This window comes from Penaeus japonicus, unplaced genomic scaffold, assembly GCF_977035675.1.
Source record: "Penaeus japonicus unplaced genomic scaffold, GWHDUDI00000001_assembly GWHDUDI00000025, whole genome shotgun sequence".
Classification (NCBI taxonomy): domain Eukaryota; kingdom Metazoa; phylum Arthropoda; class Malacostraca; order Decapoda; family Penaeidae; genus Penaeus; species Penaeus japonicus.
The window spans coordinates 39,210,293-39,216,388 of record NW_028234427.1 but is presented as its reverse complement, the minus strand read 5'-3'; the positions used below and the strand labels follow the sequence as shown (position 1 = coordinate 39,216,388).

General features: G+C 39.3%; 1 pseudogene; it reads right to left on the bottom strand.

Moving 5' to 3' along the window:
- Nucleotides 1–4,772: 4,772 nt before the first annotated feature.
- Nucleotides 4,773–4,894, bottom strand: LOC147469006 (5S ribosomal RNA; annotated as a pseudogene).
- Between the last annotated feature and the right edge of the window lie 1,202 nt (nucleotides 4,895–6,096).

Below are 6,096 nucleotides of genomic sequence, written 5' to 3'. Positions count from 1 at the left end.
AAGAAAAAAATTCAATAGAAAGAAGCGAAGAAGAAGAGAATACGAAAGGGAGAAAATACTTAGGGAGGGAATAATAGAAGAGAAGAGAATAACAGGGAAGAAAAAGAGGTGGAGGGGAGGAGGAGGAGGCTGAAGGAAGAAGAGGAGGGAAAAGAATAAGAGTTAATATGTGGGACGGAAGGAGAAATGCATTGCGGAAAATACTACATACAGAACAGAATTATCGAACGTGAGTTGACAAACGACACAGAGAAGGCGAATGAAATTACATACCATCCATGCTGTAAATTCACTTTCTCTCAATATTAAAATAAATACAGTAAAATGGATGTGTATCACCTATCGAACAGAGGGCCTGCCTTGCGAGGTGAAATTGCTTGAAGATCGGGATTGCTTTATGTAATAAAGATGGATTATCAGTTCAGAGTTCGAACGCAAACAAACAGTAATTTTTCTTTTTTCTTTTTCTTTTTTTAAGCACAATGATACTTTTTTTAGAATTTTCGGCACCTGTACTGTTTTCACTCTTATAGATTCTGACTGTAATTTTCTTTTTTTTTTTGTTATTTCAATCGCACGCACCAATTTAACACTTTTTTCTAATTTTCGCACAGTACGTGTTCACTCTTATAGATTCTGACTGTAATTTTTTTTTATTTCAATCGCACCGGCCCCAAACAATTTAACACTTTTTTCTAATTTTTGCAAGGTTCTGTGTTCACTTTATAGGATTCTGATGTTCTCTATAGCCCGGTATGACTGCAAGAGAAAAAGAAATACACAAAGATTTGGAAATAGAGGGGAATGGGGAAACAGCAACCTCTCAAATGATTTAACACATGAATTACATCAGGAAATATAAAATATCCATAGCCACACCCTCTAAAACACAGCGACGAGAGCATTAGAGAAAAACAATGACACCAAATAGGGAGCAAACGGCAGGAACAAAACCACCGATTTGTATATTATATATATATATATATATATATATATATTATATAGTATATATATATATCTATATATTTCTTTATACGGAGTGAGGGAGGGAGGGATGGATGGGAGGGAGGGAGGGAGGGGGGAGGGAGGGAGGGAGGGAGGAGGGTGGGAGGAGAGAGCGAGAGAAAGGAGAGAGAGAAAGAGAGAGAGAGAGGAGGGGAGAGAGAGAAAAAGAGCGAAAGAGAGAGAAGCGAGGGGAAAAAGAACAGACAGACAGAGAAGGAAGAATGGCGGAGGCGAAAGAGAGAAATAGAGAGAGGGAAAAAAGAACCATGAAATAAAGATCAAGTAATGAAACAGAAAAAAAGGAGAAGAAGAGGGGTAGCAAGACATTTGGTGAGCGTAGAAATGTATAATTAGCGTAGACACATAAACAAAATTCAAGATAAAGGGGGCATGAAACAGTTTCATGCTACGGCAATCCATTGATCAACACTAGCGTAATTATCAACCAGTTAATGAAAAACAATGAAAATGAAAATACGGGGGGGCAGAAACAATATGTGTACAAGAACCTATATGACTCACATTAGAGTTGTAGAAAAGAATTGTATGAAAGCACTGAAGTTGACAGGAGGCGAATAGTAATTTCTATCGGGAGGGAAAATCTGTTTCCATGTGCATTTCCCTCACGAAAAAAGACGAAACAGAAAAACATGGGCCCAAAAAGGGAATGATATATAAAAAAGAGGGAAAGTGATGGAAAAACGGCGCGAGAGAGAGATAGGAGAGGGAGAGAGGGGAGAGAGGAGAGAGGGGAGAGAGGGAGAGATGGGGAGAGAGGGATGAGAGGGAGAGAGAGAAGAGAGAGGAGAGGGAGAGAGAAGGAGAAGTGGAGAGAGGAGAGATGGACGAGCGAGAGAGAGGAGAGGAAAAGACAGACAGACAGACAAACGAGAAGGAAAAAATGGCGGAGGAGAAAAAGAAATGGAGGGGGAGGGGAAAAAGACCATAAAAATTAACAGATAAAAGTAAATGAAATTAAAAAAGAGAAGTGGCACAGTGGAAGCGTAAAATTGCTATAAATAGTGTAGACACATTAAACAAAATTGAAGTAAAGGGGCCAGAGACAATTACTTGTACGATAATTCATTGATACACAGTGTAATATCAAAGTTATGAAAACAATCAAATGAAAATGAAATACGGGGGCCGACTATAAGAGTACCAAAAAAACATACATGTAGTTCCTTTCAGGAGAGATGTAGAATTGAATCGTATGATCCAAGCATAAAGTAGACCGGAGGCGAATAGTAATTTCTTTCGGGAAAAATCTGATTCACCGCAGTGAGGAAGCATCCGGAGACGGCGAGAGATGGTACTGCAAACTGGCAAGTGGTGAGGGACCCACTATGGAGGAATGAGGGCGAACTTCCAGGGGCAAGGAGGAGGAGTGGGAGGGGGAGAGTGCGGTAGCGAGAGATAAGCGAATGGACCAGGCAAACACGCAAAGGAAGAGAAAGGAAGAGAAGAGAGTAGAGGAGGGGAGAAGAGAAAGTTTGAGGAGAGGGGAATGGGGGAGAAGGGAAAGAGATAGATAGAGAGAAGACAGATGGATACAAAGAGTGTGTGGTCGTGTGTGTGGAAAAGAGAGAGAGAAATCGAGAGAAAGAGGAGAAGAGAGAGTGAGAGGAGAGATGGAGAAGAGAGAGAGAGAGAGAGAGAGAGAGAGAGAGTGGAGAGAGACGAGAGAGAGAGAGAGAGAGAGAGGAGGAGTGAGTGAGGACACGGAGGGAGGGAGGGAGGGAGGACGGGGAGGAGAGGGAGGAAGGAAAGGAGGTGAAAGATGGAGAGAGGGAGGAGAGCGAGAGGGAGAGCGAGGAGCGAGAGCGAGGTGAAAAGTTTACAACACAGACAAGATATGGGGGAATTGAGGGTCTTGCACACTAAAATTCGGAGTGTTGGATGTATTTTCCATGCACACGTAATATTAATGATGCGATTACAAATGGAATAATGATATCACATACATCAGAAATCGTACTCACACATACTGTTAAAATACATCGCGCGTCTTTGTCTTTACTTTGCTGAACAACACCACGCACACATACATAATATATATGTATATATATATATATAATATATATATTTATATATAGTAGTTATATATATACTACATTTAGTTTTATATATTATATATATCTACATATCATTTCTATCTATCTATATATTATATATTTATGTACGTATGTATGTTGTATGTATACATATAAAATTTATATTATCAAAGGAGAGCAAAAATCGCGCTAGTGATGACGAGGCAAGGGAGGGAACAGGGATCAGGGGGCAAGTAAACACGTATGACCTTAACACGTTCTGCAATGCAATTCTGTGACTTTATATGCCCTCTGGGGACCTCTTTTATAGAATCTGTAACTTCGTGTGCTTCTGTGTGTGTATGTGTATGTGTATGTGTATGTGTTATGTATGTGTATGTGTATGTGTATGTGTATGTGTATGAGGATGGTTGTATATATATATTATATATATATATATATAAATATGAGATATTTTATTATATATATATATTTTTATTATATATATATATATATATTATATATTTATATATATATAAGAATATTAAACATTTACTAAATATCTATTTATCTAAATTTATAATCTATATATATATTTAATCTCTATAATCTATATCTATATCTATATTTTAATCTATATCTATATCTATATATATATATGCATAATATTATTATATTTATATAAATAGCTATATATATATATATATATAGATAGATAGTAGATAGATAGATAGATTGATAGATAGAGAGAGAGAGAGAGAATGAGAAGAATGAAAAAATATTCGTCAAAAAAAAATTTCACGATTAAAGCGTTGATGTTAGTTGTTAATCTTTCTTTTTCAGTATATCATTTCAGAAACAAAACTAAACTAACTGGGGAATACACATGGAGCAGTCTAGGTAACACAAATGCACAGGCATCTGGTGTTCCCAGGCGGGTCACCCATCCAGTATGAACAGACCAACGTGCATCGTAAACTTCGCTGATCGGACGAGAAGCGGTGCTTTCAACGATGGTATGACGTTGGCATCTTAAACACCTTCTTCTGCCCAATTCTCCCTCTACGTTGCACCTATTTACCCCCTTTACCTCTCCTCTCTTATGCAAATTCATTGCAGTGCATATAATCACACAGTGACATTATCTGCAATAATACATGCATCAGTCAACTGGAGGGGAAAAACCAACTGGGGCTCATGTAGAATGTAGCCCCTCGAGCCTTCACCAATTTCCTCGCCTGTGGAAACTCTCTAAAGAATGCAGGCTTGTTGCTGAACTAATAACACATTACATCAGACGTGGGGATACATCCACCATCCGGCGACACCAGATAACAACAGTTCAGGATAAGGATGATCGGAGGAACAGAAAAGTGCCAGACAACTCTGCTACAACGTCCTCATTTCATTGTCATCCTTAATATTTCAGCATTGCTATCGCCATTGTCACCGTTTTTTACCTATATATCCCCAAGCATCACTTTCAGAGCTTATTGCAAATCTAGCTCAATGTTTGGGAAGCACGAATGATGTATTTACTTGGCGTCACCGCTAAGAAAGCTCCAAATCCGTTATTCTGTCTCTTTTCTTCTCCCGCCGCACGGGCCAAGGTAAGTAAGTCTATTTGCCGATGCATTGATTGCGGAATTGAGGCGCAGGGGATTCGTTTGAATTCCGCTGCCTGCAATGGAAAACCAGTGCATTCATAACATTTGTAGCTTGCATATGTAGAAATGCCAACAGCATCTGGTGTTCCAGGCGGTCACCCATCGAAGTACTTGACCAGGGACCCAACGCTGCTTAAACTTCGCTGGTCGGACGAGAAGCGGGGCTTTCAACGTGGTATGACCATTGACATCTAAACCCTTCTTCAGCCAATTCTCTACGTGCACATATCTTACCCCTCTACTCTATTCTTCTTCATGCCAAATTCATTGCCTTGCCACCAATCACATCATGACTAAAAAGTATCTGCAGAATCACACTGTAAGTCCTTTTCACCAATTCACTGCTTCTTAGAAAGAAGCGCCGAAAAACACCTTGCAACAAACACAAACACAAACACACACACACATACATTAGAGCATACATCTCCAGAAGCAATTCACACATAGGCTACAACCAGCCTTTCTTATGCCTCACTTCCGCAAGGGACGGTCTACTCTGTAACTACAGGGTGATGATCTGCAGTAAAAAAGAGAAACATTCCCAGCGGATTCTTTTCATCCCAAAAAAGCTGCTGCAAAGGGGAAAAGAAAAGTGCATAGTATTTCATTTAGGTGTTTATCGATTGACTTGTATAGATATGCAGAAAATACCAGCGCGATCACGGAGAGAGAGGAATAGTGCCACCCGAGAGTGTCGAGACCATCTGAAGGAAAGCCGTGGGGATCAAATAGGGTAACGGTTAGAAAAAAATAAGCCGGTCGGGTTTTCTCTTTTCATATAGGGTTCGGTAGAAAAGTTAATTTCGAAGTAGAATATATATCAGACTAACACTTGAATGGATGGAATGGATGGATGAGGGACAGGCTGAGAGAGGAAAGCAGGAAAAGGAGGCAAGAGAAGTGACGAGAAGAAGAATGGGGGGAAATGCATAGAGGAAAATTAGAACAGAACAGAATAAGGAGAAGAGAAGGAAGAAAAGAAGAGAATGATATGATGAGAAAGAATAAGAAGGGTGAAAATGCTAAAAGGAAAAATATAATAGAAAAGAAGTGAAAAGAATAAGCACGGGAGAAAATACATAGAGGAAAATAACAGCGAAGAGAGAGAAAGAGGTGGAGGAGGAGGAGGAGGGGTGGAGGGAGGGGAGGAGGAGGAGGAGGAGAGATGAAGCGAAGAAAGAAAAGAAGTAGAGAAGAAGTAGAATAAGAAGAATGAGAGGAATATGATAATAGAAAGAACAGAAAAATAATGAAGAAACAAGAGGGAGGTGGGTAACGATGAGGAGAGAAAGAAAAGAAAGGCGGTAAAAGTAAAAAACGATTTTGAACAGTAGCATAATTAAGCAAACGAAACTATACTTAAATGATCAAATCTGTATACGAACTAAACA